This window comes from Lepeophtheirus salmonis, chromosome 1 (genome assembly GCF_016086655.4).
Source record: "Lepeophtheirus salmonis chromosome 1, UVic_Lsal_1.4, whole genome shotgun sequence".
In the NCBI taxonomy this organism is placed as follows: domain Eukaryota; kingdom Metazoa; phylum Arthropoda; class Copepoda; order Siphonostomatoida; family Caligidae; genus Lepeophtheirus; species Lepeophtheirus salmonis.
In genome coordinates, this window is record NC_052131.2 from 3,973,430 (window position 1) to 3,994,590 (window position 21,161).

Sequence of the window (21,161 nt, forward strand, 5' to 3'; positions counted from 1 at the left end):
ACACAAAGATTAAAACAAAAACAAATTGGGGAAACAACAATCACGTGATCAATTTTTATCAAGTTTACTTTGGTACAAGATTTTTTTTTTTTTTTTGTATTGTTAGGTAACTCAATTTACTATACTAACAGCTAAACAATCTTCAGGAAATAACAAGCTTAAATATTCAAAGGAGAAAAAGTTGCATAGTTCATAATGAAAAATATAATAATAAATATATGATGTAATACCTTAAAAGTAGGATATTCTGATGGAAAAAGTATTTTCACGTACCCAGATAAATGTGAAGCAATATATATATATATATATATAATGGGATATATAATTCATTTGTTTAATGGCTCATAAATTTTCTATTTTTTCTGAGTAGTAAGGCATTGCCTGAATTAATTTCCATAAGGATTTATTCTAATGAATTTCTCATTAGGTCCTTTATGTTTTTTATACATACTAGTAAATGATTACCAGGCATTGCTTAGGCCAAGGAGGGAGAGGGAAATCACATTGAAAATGGTCAAACTAATTGAGAAAATTAAAAAAATATTCAGAAAATACTAAATATACTAATATTTATAATACGAATGTTTTGTTGTTGTAAAAAAGATCCTGATAATTCTAATTATCTTGGATTCTTCAGACTATATCAATCCGGTTAAGGTAAGTAATCTACAAAGTCTTATCATCACAAATCCCCCCCAAAAAAAAAAAACCACTTTTATTATTGCATCTTGCAACCTTAGTAGTAGTATTATGAATATAAAAATATATTAACATATATGCATCAAAAAAGTTGTCTAGATGAAAAGTTCATCTTATATTTATGTCAAAAAATTCAAAATCGAAATTTGCCAAAAAAATTGCAATAAACTTTTTTGTACTAATTTTTCAAAAAAAAATAGTAAATTGCATTTATCGGATTTGTAAAAGAAACACAAACCTACCAAAATAAATTTCGTACATGCAAAAACAAAAAAGTTATGAAGAATAATGTTGTCAAAAAAATAACACTCGATAACTGGTTCATTTTTCAAAATATTACAAAAATTATGTAATGAAATGTTTTGGAAATTAAAAATACTCCATGAAGGTATTGTTTTGGCATTTCTTTTGTGGACAAAGTATTTTCTTGTGGTATTTCTTCTTAAAAAATAGAAAATTGACGTCTGATGAAAAATGGAAAAAAAGAAAGAAATTTTTTTTGCCAAATTTATATACAAACGAATTTCTAGACAAATGTCTACAAACCTTATTTTCTTTACTAAACCCATATTCCATGGGAAGTTCATTTTTTTGCACTTGAAATAAACGAAATTGCAAATTTCACCAATTTCTTTTTTAACCCATAACTTTTTTGATTTTGAATTTTAGATATAATAAGTGCAATCATAATAGACCTTGATAACAAAATTTAGGCCTATCCCTTGAAAATGAAAGTATATTTAGTAGTACAAGGCTATATATCAGCCACTAGGAATAAATTACTCATCAGCCACTAGGAATAAATTGCTCCTCAGCACAAAGAGGAACTTGCTTTTTAAATCATTTTAATTCAAATTATTTACAACTAATTATAATTATCATTATTATTGATATTCTTAAGTTAGAGTTAAATTTTTTTTAGAGTAAATCATTTTGTTATTCGTTTATATAATTCTAGTATACATCATATTTATAACAAATTTGAATCCTACCTAGAAGATAAGCAATAATTTTTATACATCCCTTTGTTAAGTCCTTGGCTGTTCAGAAACTCCCGTTTTTAATATACAAGTGTATTCTTATTCATACACTTTTCCAGTACTCTTTTAACAAAAATTATTGACTTATATTCAGAGGCAGTTTCTGATATGACCAATGTGGGCATTTAGGGGCACAGGACTTTTTTAGAGAGTGGGAGCTAATTTTTTTTTTTTCACTAAGTGATAATTTTTGTTTTATAAAGATTTAAAAAAACTTGAGTTGGTGGGAAGGGGATGCTACAGTTACTTCAACTATCCCTTGCAAACGCCTTAAGTACACGTGGAGGGGCTACATGAGCCCAAAAACAATAATTACTTGCATTCCTTTCCTCTTGTTTTTGTATTACTGAATTTTACATCAAGTCAACATTATTTTCAAACAGAAAAAAGTGTCGCTTCCATGTTTTGTTTTTTTTATAAGAAAGAAAACAATTAGAATACTCTTTCTAAATTAATTTATAAGCCTACGATAAAATATCATTAAGTCACCAATAACAAATTATATTCAATTTTGATCTAAATCGTTTCCTCCGGATAGTAAGTTCATATATTCAATGTTGCAATCTTTTAATAACTTTCTTTAAACCTGTAGATTATTCGCTTGTTGTATGCCCTAATATGTTCAAAAATATATTTTTTCAAGATTGAACACTCCGAATACTAAGCCCTAACATTAAAAATACACTATTTAACAACTTTTTTAGTCGATTTTTTTTTTCCATTAATAAGGTTACTTCGAGTCTTCTTTCTTTTTCTGAAAAAAGGGTGTTATGACAGCTAGGACTGTCATTGACTGAATTAGTTTTTCATGACTTTTCCTGGAATAATCTTAGATCTAACATATATTTCCTGTTTGGGCTCTTTGTGATAGAGGACTTGTAAATCAAATGCATTTTTCACAATTCAAATATTCACAAATTATTCATGGCCTTATCATTTTGTTCAAGAAATTAAAGACTCTAAAATAAATACTTTGTATTTATTTTATCAGATAAACATAAAAAAAATATTTAATTCGAAGCCATTGTATATTAATGCTTTTAATTATTCATTTTACTATTATAAAACATTTATATTAAAATTAGACGAGATACTAAATTGAAAATACTAGGAGTGTTATTGACATTGATCTGAAATGTATAATATAAGAGAGAAATTCCTCTAACATTGGTCATAATGTGACTGTTAGTATTGGAGGGTTTAAATATTCTAAGAAAATATTTCCGTTAAAATTTGAAAGGAAATAAACGTAAGGTTACAAAACTCTGTTGGCCTAGCAGAAAAAGAAGGTGGACTTGACTACTTTTTTTCAATTGCCATAATATGTTTCTTTATGTACGGAGATTTAAGGACCCAGGCAAATATTTGTGCTCTATCTTGAAGTGAATGTAACAGAGGATATGTTCTTGATATTTTTATGACGGAAAAGTTTTAAATATTATTTTCATATATAAAAAAACGAATATAAATAGATATTTAGCAAAGTTTATGGGTAAGTCAATTTACAAAATGCAAAAACAATGTTAAGCCTCTATATTTAAAATATAAGTAATTTATATTCTTACTACTTTCTAACAATGAATGGAATGTGAGCATAAATTTTTTATATACATAATTAGGATTTTTGTTGTTGTTGTTTTTTGCGCACAAAAAAAAAGCTCAAATATGCCTCTGGGGTAAACTTACCTTTGATATTTTCATATACTGACCATTCCGATAAAAATTGCACTATAATCTTTTTCTAACCAAAAAGAAAAAATAAACACTTTTTTCAACACTTCAAAATATGTCAAACTATAGCTAATATTTACGGTTACGACTATATTATGCAAACCAAGAAGCAATCAATGGAAGAAGAAGAAATAAAAAGAAGTAGAGTGATAAATTTACCCTCCAAATTGCAACTGGTGGGTTATCAGAATCACTACTTGGAAAATGTATGCAAACTTCCAGCGCTCCCCCTTCTTTTCTTGTTGAGTGGTAAGAGGAGGAAAAGGAGTTAGGGAAGGAGAGGGAGAGAGGGTGGGAAGAAGGTAGAGAGTTTCTTCTTCTAAGAGAGTGGTAGTGAAAGAGAAGAGAGGAGAAGAACCACCTTCACTATGTTCTTACCTTGATAATTTATGTAGGTATGTAGTAGTTACGGCTTTAACACAATATCATATCTAAAAATACTTACTGTTGAGCCCAAAAGTATTCGTACCCTCTCAATATTTGACATATCTATCTCGAAAAATATTTAACAATTGTTTTTAATTTTCGTTTGAGTAATATTTTTGATAATAATGACTCTTTATTGACTAAAAATATCAGCTTCTTATATAAAATATTTTTTAATACACACTTCTAAAAACGTGAAAAATAACAAAAATATTATGAGGTTTTTATATCATGGTAAAAGATGGTAAAGATTAAGAGACTTCTTTAAAGTATTTGAGAGATCAATAATTTCCTAGAACTATATTCTGAGGTTTAAAAATGTGATTTGGCAATGAGGACATCCGCCAGCTTGTAGTAAATTGCCGTAATCAAGGTCCATCAAGTTTTCCATTCCAAATCCTCCTCACAAAGTATTATCACCAAATTTAAAAGAACTAGCCATGCTAAGAATCTTCCTCGACATGGTAGGAAGTCCAAGCTGAATTCAACACCATGAGATATGTAGTCTGAGAGGTTGACAAAAATCCAACAACAACTCTCAAATCCATCCAACAGGGGTTGAAAGCAACAGGAACCCATTGGATGGACGGTCCAAAGGGTTTTGAACAAGAAGGATTCCGGGGTTGTGTGCCAGGAAAGACTTCACTCTTCAAGAGTAGGCCCATAAATGCCAGGGGGAAGTATCTCAATGACCACAAAAATCATACACTCAACTTCTGGTGACCTGTGCTGTGGTCAGATGAGACAAAGGTGGAGTTGTTTGGCCTCAACCAGTATCGGTACATATGGGGACGGAAGGGTCAAGCCTTCAACCTCAATAACACTATTCCGAAAGTGAAACAAGGTTGTGGAAGCTTGATTATTTGGCTTTGTTTTGCTGCCAATGGAACTGGAGAACTTCACAAAATTGATGGCTCCATCAAAATGGAAGACTACATCGAGATTCTGTAAATACATCTGCATCAATCAGCAAAGATGCTTAAGTTTGGAAGACATTGTTGATTCCAGAAAGACAATGACCCAAAGTACACATCCAAAAAAGTTGTAGAAAGGTTCAATAGGGATAAGGTTAGGTTTATAGACTGACCAGCCGACAATCCTGGCCTTGATGACCTTTAGAGATTCTGTAAAGAAGAGTGGACCAAAATCGATCCCAGTGTTGGCCACAATTTGTTAAGGACTTATTCCAAGCGTATTCAATATTTGAAGAAAGTCAGAGGCCATGTCAAAAAAGTATTAAGTCATTTTGCTCTTTAGATATGAATAGTTATGAAACGACAAAATGTTATTGTGTTTATTTACTCCGACAAATGGGGTTTTTTTTTTTTTTTTTTTTTGTTAAGAGTAGCTTTTTAATGACTATTTTAAATGAGTTCATAGATCCAATACGATATGTTTTCTAGGGCATTTTCTGAGAGTATGAATAGTGTTAGGCTCAATTGTATATATTGTATAGTACGTTAAAAGGTTAAAATTAATAAAAGACTCTATTTCGTAAATATTGGCGTTTCTTATCAAGTATTATGTCTAAAAAGTCGACTTTGACACTCTAGTCGAGAGAGGAGGGTCACACTGCCCTTATCTTTTTGTTTCTCTCTTTCATTTTTGGATCCTTATACAATTATACGTGTAGATTAACTAAAAAGGCCTCTCGAAAATGAACACCATCCTGTGAACAAATTTATTAAGTGAGAGGTCAAAGTGGTATTTTATGCAAACAAACAATATTTTTTAATAAATAATACATGCACAAGCTCTTGATAAATGCAAGTTGTTCAGTGGCGATGCTGTCTCCTTTGGAGCGGAGTGACTAAAGGTCCTCCTAATAGTTTCTAAAAAAATATATAATTTTGAAATAAAATAAACCTATTGATATAATGGTCAAAAACAAGTAAAAGAACGGAAAAAATGAATAAGAGAGAAACTTCTATTATCTTGGATTTCAATCTTTTATCTATTTTTAAACTGAGGAGTTTGATTACAGACGTTACCTTAGGCAGCAATTCATTAAATAATCCAAAATTTAAATGCTATTTTTGCAGAAAGAGTAAGTTTGGCGTCTTCCTTTAATGCACGACATGTTAGTAAAAAGAAACGATGTTGCAATGCGAAAAACGCAGCCAATGCTACATTGTTGGAGTAAACCGATTCAAATAATAATAACAATAAATTACTGAGAGACCCAATCTACTGAAGCGATAATTTACAATAATAGTTGAATGGTTTTTTCCCATTTTATGATATACATTGCCGAATGTGTTTTTTATTCGTGTCTTCCGATTCAATGTAAAAAGGTCTAAGGTATCTCATTGTCAATCTCTTTATTGATTTGATTAGCTATTCAGAGTAAAATTAAATAAAAGATTTTAATCAACCATAGGGTATGTAGGTAAATGTATTTATAAAGTTTTAAAAATATATAGAGATACAAAAAGCACTACAAAATAGGAAAATATTATCCTTCAAAAGAAAAATAGCTATAGTAGAGAAGTGAAGGGGAATAAATATATATATATACATTTAGACTTATGCATATTTAATAAACATTATTAAATCATTAATGATTTTTCATATGATGTATTTCATTTCAATATTTTGTTAATATATTACGTTAGAACGTTGTTAAAATGTTATTCATTGATATATTAAATAAATAATGTGGTCCATATATTTCATAACCTATCATATTTAAACATTTAATAAATAAAACGGAACGGTGTAGCACAATGGACAACTCCATAGGAAAATTTAATTCTTTTGAACTCGATGTGATTAGGTTTGCGCCCCGGTCGTTCCTAGAGAAGGATATTTTACTTTCTGTAAATGGAATTAAAAGAAGATTCCTCGGTCAGATGTAGGGATGTCAACAGGTAATACCCGTGGACTCGTACCTGAAACAACAATGAAAAGATACCCTCATTTTCTCCCGTAAAAAAGGGATACTGGTGTGTACAAACACTTCACGGGTAATATTTGATCAAAAGAATCCTGGTATTTTTTTCTGCGGCGGGTACCCGTTATACTATATTTATGTTTGAAAACTGTAGCATACCCTATAATAGACAATAAAAGAAGAGCTATTCAAATTAATTAATGAAACATTGCATATTTTATTCAGTTTATTACGTGATTACAACTCTAAGGTTTTTTTGGGGTTTTTTTTTGTAGTCCATAGAAATATATTTACCAATGTATTTTCCTTTCATCAATCAAAACTAAGCTTTGCCTAGGTATATTATATTTTATGAAATGAAGTGTGAGGAAGAACGTGAGCCTTTTTCGACTTCCCATGGCATGGACCTGGATAGACCTGAAAGTAGTACGGAAGAATTATTTTATATGTCTCATTTTTATGAACATTAAGTAAGTAAAAATTTTCAAGATATTATCTGTTTTTAAATTTATATCAAATGTGTTTCATATGTTCTTGAAACTATTTGAGAAAAATTTCAGAAAAATACGGTTATTTCCAGAAATTATTTTTTTTTTATTATATTTTAAAAATTAAATTAAATTTCAAATATTAAACTTTTTAAAAGAACATTGCAAATATTAAATCATTTGAAAAAACGTTTCAAATATTAAATTTTTGGAAAAATATTTCAAACATTAGACTTGCTAGTAAAAAGCAATAATGTCTTAATTTGCATTCTTGTAGCTGATTTTCCTTCTAAACTTTTGCACCACACAGTTAGAACATGATGCTTACAAAAAAAAACCTATGAAACCTTTAAATCATTCCTTTTAATAACATATAATCTTTCGAACACCTGACATTATGCAATACTCCTTTTTATTTCTTCTTCATAAATCCTCGATCCAAATGATCCAAAAAAATGAATATTCTAGAAAATCCATGACTACATATAATAATGAAGATAAATCCAAAATTTATATTGAAGGAGCTGCAAACTATCATATGAATAAGAAAATATTCGCGTTCGTAATAAATTGCGGATTTAAAGACTCAAGGAAAGTAACAAGCGTGTAACGAACACTTATTTGGTTTTTTGCATGAGTTATTTTGATTCTATATTGTACAAAAAGTCCTTTTTAGACAGTAAGTGCACTAAAATATTTTGTTATGTTATTAAAAAAAAACCTTTTTATAAGAATTATCAAGTGCATCCATATCCCTTTATAGATTTTTTCTTTTTGAAACAACACAAGGACTTGACTGACAATTTTTAAATGACGATAAATCCACCGAAATATAAATCAGTTGTATTTGCAAATTACAATATGAGCTTATATCATAATTATGGTTTTTTAATCTTAAAGGAAGATTAATTTTTTTTTTTTGCAAAACTTTTTCAAATATATACTTTTAAATATTAAATTTGAATATATTTCAAGGTGTTGTATTTTAAATATCCACTTTTTTTCTTTTATAAACTTTTTTTTAAAATAGAACACTCTGTATTTTATCGAATTGATGATATTGTAATATTGTCTATAAAAGTATTGCCAAAAAATCTTACTAGTTATAAAAAATATTTAAATAATTATTCCGACTCACCTTAAACTATTCCTTAACTCCTAGCATTGAAATGGCATATAGTTTATCATCTATGATCTCTAAGTTTTAATGAAGTTTACTATTCACATGCACTTTAATCCTTTTACTAGCTGTCCTTTTAAGGCTTAAGCAATTCAAATGTCACCAGGCCAACCAAGATTTAAAAACTATAGGATGAGATAGTTTATTATTATAAATACTGTCAAATTTAAGTAATTTATTTTATATTTACAAAATAAAAAATTAATTTTAATCTTGTCTTATCTATACATGCGTAGCATTTCAAAAATAAATTCATAGTTTCTATGTTAAATGTTGAAGTAGACTCTATTTTTTTACTTTTTTTGTGTTCCTTAAATTGATCAGACGGAGTTGCATTGACCTGTCCAAAAAATGCATTGCCAAGGCCACAGTGTTGCAGTAAAAATTGCAGGTGATATGTTTCTAAGTCGTATAAGTAAAGATGATTGAATTAAAGATACTACAACTAACCTATAAATTGTCTATGAAGTCAATTTACATTATACATATTTTCTTATATTATAGAAAAAATTGGCAAAGAAAAACTCCCAAAGTGGGAAAAAATGGCACAATTCTTTTAAGTGGATATCTTATTAATTAATCAAAGATTATCTGCATGTATGTATGAGTAATTGCCACAAGGTACACAGTGGATAGTCCTTACAGATGTACATCACAAGACAATACAGTATAAAGAAAAAAACAGGGGAGTTTAATGCACATGGAGCACTCTATAAAATGAATTAAATCTCGCTGGCAATTAGTTCATCTCAAATTAAAAAAGAAAAAAGGGAAGTACAATATATACAATTAAAAATATGTATGTTACTTTAAAGAAAGCTTTGATTAGCTAAAGTATTCCTTGCCTCATCAAATCATTTTTTTTATCAAGTGGTTTTGTAATTTTTAAATTCTTGAGGAGGGAACATCTCAGTATTGAGGGAGTAGCTACGTGTGAGTAAGTTCATGAAAAAGGGAAAGTAACAACAAGCAATTGTTGAGGAGTTAGCTTTTAGATTATTAAAGCAAAATTTGTATGTTCGTCAACACCTGATAACTTCCAGCAATAAATACTACGGATACTAAATAATACAATTAGGGAAGGTGATATTATAGGAATTGTCACTTTGGTTTTCTTATTTTACTCGACTCTACGTGTGTAGTAACACTAGAGCAAAAATGTGCGATAATCCTTTTTCTCTTCAACAGTTGACTAAATTGTGATTTATATTAAAATTTAGGGGGCATTCATTTGTACTTTATGTATAAAAACATACATAATAATTAAGATTATCGATTAAAAATGCCAAAAGCATGTGTTCCCCCTGGTTTTGTTGCAGATCAACAGAGAAAGAAAAGGTAAAAGGTATAAGTGAAAGGGCTTATTATGTCCACACAACCGTTTTGACAATAGTCTTAATCCATATATGATATAGAATAATTAAAATATGTTCTCTCAAGTTTCTGTTTTCGTCATTGAGTCAGAATATCTTTCGCTGAGTTAATCTAAAATTTCGTTAACAGTAAGATATTTCCTAAGAAATTTTTCTTCGTATAATATATACAATACATATGAGTTGATATGTATTAGAATAAAAACATGCAATTGTAGCCGAACGTTAAGTTGTTGTATGGAATAAGGCCTCAGTCGAAAGAAGAGTAAACAGGAGACATAGCAGTACCTTCCGGTAAAACCTCTCGTCAAAATAAGAATCACTAAGTAAAAAAGCTTAAGCATTTCCCATCAGTTTTTTTTTCTTCTTTTGTTTTATTATGATATAGATCAATGTGCTTACCCTAATGGTGAAAGGTTAAATTTTTAAGCAGTGAGTTTCACAATTAAATAAAAATATATCAAATAAATGGAAATGATTAAAAGTTGTTTCTGAGTAACATCAAGAATCACAAAAACATTTCTAAATTAAATTGAATACTTAGACCTTACAATTGACGAGATATTTGCCTTTTCCTGGAAGGCATAATTTTGAATTGAACACTCGATTTGAGTTAGACTGTTGATAATGTAGGGCCTCACTAAATTATTTATCCTTTTCGTTTTTATACAAAAAATGGCGTTGCTCTGGCCATGGAGGTAGTGGGAAATCACATTGACAATGGTAAATATTATTTCTTCTTTTTATTTATAGCCTTTGGTGCATGTAACCAATATAATATATATATAATCATTTAAAAACATTTAAAAATGGCGTTATAAACTTCAAACAACATGCCAACATATATGCATCAAAAAAATTGTCAAATTGAAATTTGCAAAAAAACTTTTTTCACTAACTATGCAAATAAAAAAAAATAGTATTTCTTGAAATTATATAGAGGAATGCAAACCTACTAAGTTTTTTTGTTTTGTTGTTTTTTGTACTTGAAAAAACTAATGAGTCATGAAGAATAATGTCTTCGAAAAAATAACCCTGCATAACTGGTTAATTTAATGTCAAAAATTGACTTTTTTTGTGACATTTCTTCTAGAAAAAAAGTGAAAATTAATGTTTAATGAAAACATAATTAATAAAAAAATGTACAATTATTCAGAAAAGGAAAGATTATTCTTTTAAGCATCAATGTGTCAAATTAATATGCAAACACATTTCAGACAAATTTAGAAATATTTTATAAAATCTACGAATCCAATATTCCATTGGGAAAAAAAAATTGCACCTTAAAAATTAACCAAATTGCAATTTTCATCGATTTCTAATCATCTGATCCCATAAGGAGGCCTCATTAAGCCTGTACCTCTTATTGGTCATAATGTCCTTTTAAAATGCTAAAGGTTCTTTCACTGTATAATGATGTAATTGGGACGCAGTTGAAGCTCACTATGATATTGGGATTCTCCTTCCCACCAGACACATTCTCAGCAGAGACCACAAAACCAATATTACTCATATTCTTACATTCTGAGTTCATCTTGAGAATCTCTTCTAGTTTGTAGTTAAGCCTGGGTAAGTCAGGCTCTCACAAAACTTTCCAAATGATGGACAAGAGGCAATATTTCCTCAACCTGAGTGATGCTCTCCTTCAGGACCTTGAAGTTTGACTTTATTAAGGCGAGGTCTTGGCAAGAAAGGTATCCTCAAAAAGCTTCTTGGACTCCTTGCGTCGTCGGGCATTTTCTAAATAACCTCATTAACGGGGAATAAGTTTTCATAGTAATAGAAGGCTAACTCCTATCTAGGTGGCACCGAGGTCCAAAATGAGGTCTGAGGGTTCCACAATTTAACTTTAATTTGCATAGTCAAACACTGATGACTGTAATACTTAATATTTAATAAAACACGGTATAAAAGATAAGTGTTTTCTAGTAGAGTTGTATATCTGTATTGAAAAGAAAATTGGTTACACTTAACATTTTTAAAGCCAAAATACATTGTAAAACCTCAATAGCGTTGGTCGCAAGATGTATAGGATAAACAGAGGTGGGGAACCTAAGAGTTGGAGCTATTTTGTATTGAAAGGAAAAACTTAGAGAGAATGATTCAGGTCTGTTACTATGGAAGAATTACACTAAACACATTTTATACCTAAAAATACAAATGAAGGCTGCAATTGGAAATTATTCTTATTTACATAATTTGACATCGTTTTTTGAACATGCAGATATCATGGAAAAAGAGAATTAAGAGCTCAATTGCGAAAATTAAGGATGGGAAAAGTTTCACTCTGCAATTTCTAATCTCTAGAGGATGTCTATTTTTTAACGCTCCTTGCAAAGACTTTGGGAAATTATTTAATACAGCAGTTCATGCTGTTGCTGACAGCCCTGCTGTGTGCATTATGAGAGAATTTATTTCCATTAACATATCTGTACTAAGTTCGTAACTCCTTTGCTATTACTCGGGTCCCATCAAATGTGATAATGCTCCAACAAAGACACGTGCCTTGGAGTTTGCTCTCTCGAGCTTTAAAAGTAGAATAGCTGGGATATTAATTGAATCCCAACCAGTCAGAAAGGAAAAACTGAGAGCTATTTTTATTGGAACCGCTGTAAGGTATTCAGCATTCACCATCCAAATTCCTGATCTGGATGTTCTATCGTGGATCTTATTCATTACTACCCTTCAAATTAGAATAACAATAGGAAGTTTCTACGTTCCCGGATACGTATCCATAGGCAGTTTAAAAAGTTCTGCGGCTAAAAAGTTCAATAGTTGTCTTTTATCTAATAACATCCATTATCTGTCCACCATGTTTATAGTAATCATATCTTTTGAGTTTAGGGATTTATTTATAAATTATATTGTTCATTTATATATTTTTTTGCGTATGTAACTTCTCTAGACCAATAGAGAGAGATACAAATCAGGGCTCAGATCACTCTGAAAAGTATATAGAAGAAATTATTTTATGAATATGTGGATGTTACAAACAATTCTGTTTATAAATTTATTATCACGAACTAGAGACAAGTTCTTGGATTTTTATGGGGGTACTATGAGAGTCACGGAGGTTGTAAAAGGAGAGGTACTGAGGTAATGCCAGAACCATCTTATGGATTGTACAAAATATAGAATACCGTTCTCGCTCAAGGAAAGGGATTCACGCTTTTAATTTAATTTTGTATTTGTTCTCATAAATGGTACTATTATCATCTATTTATCAACCATTACCTATGGTTTAGCTAAGCCATTAGTAGCTTTAACAAATAAACAATTCAGGTTGTATAATTTGAAGATTGAGGATGATGTATAAGTATTACTCTTCTAAAAAAACCATTATGTGTAAGAAAAAATACTATGTGGACAAATTAAAACGTACGAATAATGAGTATAAAGTAACTTAAATCTTCAAATTATTCTGAATAAATTGCTTAGTTATTAAGTTGATAACTTATTTTTATTTTTTTTATTTGTTTGCTTGAATAATAAAATCAATAGTTTTGTCAAACCATTGGTTTCAGGTAATAAATGCATTCTAGCAATAACCGTTCTGAGAATGAATATTACACGTAAATTAGTTTAAAATTACAGGATGTGATTAACTTTAACATCACTAAATGTGAAATTTTATTTGATCAAATTGCCCAAATGGGGTAATCTAGAAAATTTTGAGAGTAATAGGAGTGGATGTTATTTCCATACCTTAAAGAAGAACTTTTACATCATACCAATACAGGAGCATCTGCAGGGGTTTGGTGTGAAAATAAATATGATGAAAAAACATGGGAATGGATGTTGTTATTGCCATGACATTAAAGATGACTTTTTAATAATCCTTCCATCAAATTATGGTGTAGAGCAAAAAAATTTATTTTTTGAAATTTTTCATGAAAAATTCTAAAAACCATCTGAGAAGGTTCTCATTTATAACAACAAACATACAGAACTTAACTTTTGGTGCATTGAAATAAAAAAGAAGAGAAATGGGAGTATATATGTTTAGGGTATTAAACACAATGCCCTTTTTGTAGCTCCTTTTTTGTTCTTAGCGATCTGAAGAATGTTTCTGTTTTTTCTTAATTTTCATAACCTGTTATTTTTAGTATTTCATCCTTCTTAAAGTAACATCTGAGTATTGAGTATCTATCTGGGAGTACGCTCATGAAAAATGTTAAGTAAGTCTAAAGATTTTTACGGAGTTATCTTCTATAATATTAAATCACAGTGCGTCGGTTCATCGACGTCTAATACTCCTAGCAATACCAGATACTACAACTAGTAAAATATGATGGTAAAAAGCATTTATTTTTCCTCTGATGCTTATTGTATCATTGAAACTGTTACTAAGGGTAAATAATGTTTTATATTCTTAACATATCCATTTTAGTAGGGGCTGGCTAAATGTCCTTGAAAAGTATTTTTTTAGGGGTTGAATGGAAGTGACGTAGTGTCAGTAATAATCTATTCATATTCTTACATCTAGAAAAGAAAGAACCAGTCCACATGTTTAAATTTTACAAAAAAAACATAATCCTAGCTTTGTATAAATCCCCTATAATAAATAGTGGTAATTACAAATTATGGTTGAATAATTATTACTTTAATAAATTATTATTTCCCCCCAAAAAAAACAACCAATTTTATGTTTCTGTAATTTTGTGTTTGCATATATTTTAGAAAACAGAATTTACAAGTTTGCTGTTAAGCTTAATTTAAGTGTTTAATGCCAAAAGTCCCTACACTATGATATCTTAGAAATAATTTCAAATACTATACATATGACATCATTAGTAGAAGTCTGTAGATTGAACAATATTAATGCAATTTAATGTCATATACAAATAGTTTTAGGGCAATAATTCTCAATAGGAGATAAATTCACTACAATATAAGTGAATTTCGCTCCATAAAAGGGCCAAGTCGCCAAATTTTCAAGTCTCAAGTCTTGATTAAAGTCTTGAAGTTGGAAAAGTTAATATATTGTATAAGAAAAACTACAATGGACACTCTGTAGAGCACAAAACCTCCGCCTAAAATTAAATTAAGAAAAAAACTAAAAAAAGAACTGGGTCTCATCATATATTTGTTTGGTTTCTGATATTCTATATTTTTTATAGGAATAATATAATAGTTTGAAGTGGTAACACAGCTAAAAACAACATTTGACAAAATTTTAATTTAAAAGAAATTACAGATACATAATTATTTTCCTTTAATATATTTATAAAAGAAACAGATATTTCATGACTTGAATTATTTTTGTTGTAATACTTTGAAACCAAAGGTCACAGGTATAAGTGAAGGCTCTAATTATTTTAATATCCCATTTCTTTTTGAATCTCTAGTTTTTCAATACGTTGACAAGTCGAATTACAAATAGTCATGGTAAAACTAGAGTCTAAACTTCCACCAAATGAGTCATGGGCAGAGAGGGGGATTACTGTACAAAAAGTACTCATAATAAACCAACAAATAAATGATAGAACAATCTAGCTCAGTGGGTAACTTTCTCGAAACAAATTATTTTCTTGTACTCGAATATGTGTAAGTTCGAATCACAGCCGCTCCTAGAAAAAAAAAAAAAATAGTGACAGGGAAAAATACCAAAGAAAAATGATTAGTGAGTAAATAAGTGGTAAAATTAGCACAACTCTTTTAAGGAGATATATACGCTATAAATAGTGATGGTGTCAAACTCTACTTCTACTCTGAGTCTTATCAATCACACTCAACTCGGACAAGATAGCATAATAACTTTAGAGTAATCCCGGAATCCTTAGACGAACTTAAGTTCGGAAAAAGGTGATTCCACTACAACATAGTATATTTCATATTCGCATGAAGGAGTGTTCTGATAAATGTGCTTTGGTCTTCTAAGGATGTATGTGTATTAAGTAATGAAAAACATCGCTATCGCTTCTACTCGCTGTGCATTTTAAAAGAGACTTAAATATGCATGTAAATGAATAAATCAACCCTGAGTCAGGAAAGTGAGGTCATTAGACTTATATCTCACGAAATAACTATAATGGAACTGAAACTATCAATCAAACAACTACATATAGTATACTGAAATATTTATTGATCATATATTTTAACAATAAAAGTGAAATATAAGGCACCAACTATTTATTCAAAAGTTTATTCAGATAATTTTGTTATTCGCCTTATGGTGGCTGGATCGTTTTCTGCTCCGTATTTCCTTTTCTCATGTACATTGTCATCCACAGAAAATACAAAGTTTTTGGCCATGTAATTAAAAGTTTTATTCAATAAATATATTAAAAAAAGAAGACCTTCACAAAATTTGGAAAGTAAACATTGTAAACCGTCAGATTCTTCAATCTCATGAGAGAAACACCTTATAAATATATCCCGTGGATTTTGAAAAGAAAAGAAATAAGGATTTAGTGTCTACTTCTCGAAATATCTCTTCTTTTAATTTTACAAAAGTAAGAGTAGTCAAAAATACTAGATCTGATGAATAAATCAGTCCTCCCCAATCATTTACAAATGTAAAAAAATTAGAATTATCTATTTCTTCAGGGAGCTCAACAACGGTTTTTGCATTTGAAACATTTGCTCCTCAATAAAAGTGAACGAAAAATAAATATTCTCTGCACAGTAAAAAATAGTCTTTTTCATTTCTTCTAAATCATAAAAATTTAAGAAATCATCATCTTCCTACGAAGAGAGGCCCGATATTAGGAGTGACGTTTCTTTTTCTAACGGTGTGGTCAGTCATCTTTGTGAGCTTTTCATTTTTTTCATATTGATTCCATTCAGTGATCTGAAGAATGAAATAAACTAAAAAACATTTACTGTTCTATAAATATATTGACTCCCTCCTTTATGTATAAACATTCATGTAAATCCGGATTGTTTTTTAGATGGCCGGTTCATTTGTAATTGGTAGTATACGGAATGAATGTTATTTATCTTAGGAGTAGTCATTATTATTTAATTCCTGAGTAGTGACCATATTTTCCTAAATAGATTCAATTTTATTCAGAACCTGTTTGTACGTTCGTGTGGCCTCATAAAAGACGAGCGTAACTCTGAGGATTTGTTGCGGAGTTATAATTGTAAGTCCTTGTTGGACTCAGAGTAGGATTGGGGGTCGACATTGGAGTAATTCTAGTAAATGTCCTTGTTTATATCCTTTTCTCCTTTCTCCCTTGTCACAGCTGAGTGTAGCTGAGGTAATGAAACGTCATGATCTCTATTCTCCTCCATAACTTGCTTAAAATTGTTAGGATTACCATGTTGATTTTTGGTTTAATATGCCTATGCCACACTGGATTTCCACCTTTGTCTATAAAATACACTACTGCATTAATAGCACGCCAATCTTTCACCTGCATTGGGATTGAAAGGGGAAAAAATTAATGAACATGTACCTTCTATAACTATAACTATGTAACTATAGACTTCCTTTGTTAATCTCATTCAAATATAACATAAATTATCATTTATTCAATTCCACTTACTTTATTCTTTCATAATTACGAGCATTTAATTTTATAATAGTTTCATTTTAGGTAAAAGATAACAAATTGACCAAGTACAATTTTTCCAAATTCTGTCAATTGATTTTACAAACTAAATATGAATCCTATTGAGCTATCATTAAAAGGATATTTACTTTAATTATTTTAAACTAATTTTTGATATATTTTAAAAATTCAAATAGTTTGTTCCCCTTTTCTCATTATAGATTTTTTTTGTTCAACTTACATTCATTTTTTTCATCCTGGGTGCATATTCTGTGGTCAGATGAATGAGCAAAACTGTATCCAAATACAAAAAATAAATAAATAAGAAATCATGGAAATATACTGGTCTTAAGACTTTACTTTTCCAATAGCGCATGTGAACTAACTAGAAGACGATAATGGTTATCTAACCTCAAATGTTCCTCTAATTGGAAACCAGCTCCTACCTAACTGATAAGTGAAAATAACGTTGAAGGCAAAATGTTTTGCCCTAATACATTGCTGAGGGCAAAAAAAAAAAAACAATAATAATAAGATGTGATGTAATTTCAACGATAAACGTTCTCTTACCACTGGAACATACCTATCGTAAGAATTGTCAATCCAGCATAGTAGAATTTTGACTTGTCATCCTCTAATTCTGAAGACCAAGTGACAAGTGTTCAAATGGAAATGTATGGCCCTCAACCAATATCATCAACTTTAAATTCCATTCCATTTAATTTTAATATGCAAGAAGTTGAAGTTTAAAGCCTCTGCCGCCATGAATGTCATTTATACATAAAAGAAATAAAACATTGAAATTATGAGTAAAAAAATAGTTGTCTTTAAAAATTAAACAAATTGAAAGTTTTACGAATGAATCTATCAAAGACTCATTGAAACTACGAATGACTTATGGTAAATCGGGTTATGAGTTATTAAGAAAAAACTTACCTCTTTCTTGTATAAGAACTGAATTTTTCAAGTTCAATAATAGACTTTTAAATGAAGTTATGGAAATGTATAAGATTAAAATAAGAAGTATATCTGAAATTGACAGGAAAGCTTCTTTTACGTTATACAAGTGCTCGGTTAAAGTTTGCTAGATTATGATGGTAAGAGTGGCTCCATAATAGATAAATCAACCTTTCCTAATACAAAAGGAGATTCTACTTAAGGAATAGTTTTTATTCGCTCGGGAGTGTCCACAGTTCGGCTTAAACAACTTGTAGCATATTACTATAAGCAAAATTCTTATGATGGTCCAATACGGTCCAAAGATAACTGATATACTTAAAATGTCCCATGTAACTGGAATTAATGTTATCAGCGTTTCAACAGATATGAGATCACAAAATGTAGCTATGCGGAATTGGTTTGGTATAAACTGTTGAAAAAAAATCTAATTGTATCAATAAAATCAATAACTCAGCAAATCCAAGGGATTAACTTTATTTTCTAGCTGATCCCTCACATTTAATTATAAATTGGCTGAAACCTTTTATACTCCAATGACATAATACTACCGGCAGATATAGTTGTTTCAGAAAACCTACAATCAAATGTCGTCGTTTTAAATGATTTTGAAATGGTAGCAGATCTTCAAAAAGATTTTGTCCTCAAGCCAGCTAATAAATTTCATTGTTATATAATAAATTTTAGTAAATTGAATAAGATGAAGGTTGGCCCAGTCTTGAATTTCTGGTACCCTGATATGAGTAGGGCAATTAGATACATGTTTGAGGAGAATATTTGAGGCAATACTGTTTTAGCTATCGCCTGGTTTATTGACAAATTGAGAAGTGTATCAACATTAAAATAATATATCATATTCATACTGTGATAATCTTATGTAAACATATTTATTTTATCACAAATTGATATATGTAACTCTTATGATTTTTTATTGATTTTTCCCCCATGAAATAAGATCTAAAATATTTGAAAGTTACACATTTTTTAAACATCCATAAGCCGAAAATAACGATTGAAATTACTAATTTGATGATATATATTTTATTCATACAACAAACTTTTTAAGGGCCTTTGAAAAAATATTAGTGTGTTTATGATCACCAGGAGTGGACTAATCCCCACCATGATCAAAAGAAATAAAAAAGATTGTAGTTCTCTATAATTGAAAGGTAAACCTGAGTTAAATAGACACAACAGTTTCACAAATGTCAAACTTTTGCAATTCAATATATGTAGTTATGAGAAATATAAGGCACCTGAAATCCGTGAGAGCTGAAACCTTGACATAGAGTTGGCTATTATTATACGTACCTAAATTAACCAAATTAGAGAATTCCATGAGTATCGAAATTTTTTTTTAAAGCCTTTTCATCGTCATAAAATATGTATTTACATTTATTCATTAAATTAATTAATCGATGTAAACGCAACATTGACAAAGGAATTTACATTAATATTTGTTTAACAAGTTAATGAAGTTGGAGCTGTATTCTCATTCTAAATTGAAATGAATGAATATATAAAGTTATAATATTCATATTCCTTGATAACTATCACTGAAGACCATTATTATTTATTAGAAACGTAGTGACATAATCAAATGTCATTGTATCATACTATAATAATACACTTAAAAAATCTTTGAAAGAACCTAACGTAGAACTGTAAGAAATCGATCCAAATAATCAAAGCAACCATAAAATATTTATGAACTTTATCTTAGAGGAAAGGCATAACCACATTTGATGAAATTACTGATAGGAAATTTAAATATGATTGTTTAAAGTTCTTAGTAGAGCTATGTAATCAAATAATTTTCATAAAAATGTGATAATTGCATAGCTAAGGTTACTAGATCCTCAAGTATCCCAAAATCCTAGTATTTACAAAATTTACAGAAATTTCATGAATAAAAATAAGAAAATAAATCATCATATTTATATTCTTGCAGGATTGGATATAATTTTTTAAATCTTGGATTTATTCTATATAAATCTAGGGCTATGTTGAAAAATGTAATGGCAGCCCTGTTTTAAACTATAGTTAAAACTCTTTTTGTATTTTAAGTCATCCTTAATGAAATCATGAAATTCCAAATGTGAACTTGTTTAGACTTAAACAGCGAATTTTCATGTGTACGTTTGATATTTTTCAAATGCTTTCTATTACAAATTCAGTTGCTGACATAATGTCAAGAAATCCAATGGAAGGCAAAGATGATGTAACTGTGGTGTTGATAAGTTATAAAGCTAAGCTGGGAAGAATCACCTGGAATTTTTTTGTAAATAACGAGATAGAACAACGTTTTTTTAGACACAGTTGATCGTGATGGAGAATGGAGTTCTGAAAAACGATATCTCCGAGGAGATATAGGAGTTGAAACCTATTTGGAAGTATCTGTGTTACATGCGTGGCGTGATTATATACCAGAACAAAGTGATCCTACCAGAACCACTTCACAAGGAATTATTTAAGATATTGCACGCAGCTCATCAGGGAACATCAGCAATTATATACCATGCCTCATCAGTTGTGTTTTGGTCAGGAATTACAAACGAAATTAGGCGTACGAGGGACGTATGTAACTCATGCAACTATATTGCTCCTTCATATACTAGATGTCCACCAATACTTTCGAATGCCCCAGACACACCATTTGAACCCATTGTTTCCAACTTTTGTGACAGTCGAAGTTACAAGTGCATTTTTGGTCGCAGATAGATTGTTGGGATGGGGAAATGTGTCCAAGGATCCCATACAAAAAGGGATCCTTGAAGATCCATATTTTTTAAATAGATCTTTTTTTAAATTATACATTGAACATTTTTCTATAATATAAGGTATGGATCCTGAACCATCTGTGGCTTTTTGGTAG

General features: G+C 29.8%; 1 protein-coding gene and 1 long non-coding RNA gene across 2 annotated transcripts in view; both read right to left on the bottom strand.

Moving 5' to 3' along the window:
• Window positions 1–3,645, bottom strand: part of Ca-alpha1T (Ca[2+]-channel protein alpha[[1]] subunit T) — a 490,322-nt gene extending 486,677 nt beyond the window's left edge. Inside the window, exon 1 of the mRNA XM_071887138.1 lies at window positions 3,426–3,645. The gene's annotated coding sequence lies outside the window, so the exon portion shown is untranslated. The remainder of the gene's footprint in view (window positions 1–3,425) is intronic.
• A 13,036-nt stretch (window positions 3,646–16,681) lies between these two features.
• LOC121121119 (uncharacterized) lies at window positions 16,682–18,080 on the bottom strand. The gene is made up of 4 exons (XR_005865354.2): window positions 17,913–18,080; window positions 17,690–17,830; window positions 17,571–17,623; window positions 16,682–17,191 (listed from the first exon to the last, which is right to left on the bottom strand). It is a non-coding gene; the product is annotated as an uncharacterized lncRNA (long non-coding RNA).
• Window positions 18,081–21,161: the final 3,081 nt, after the last annotated feature.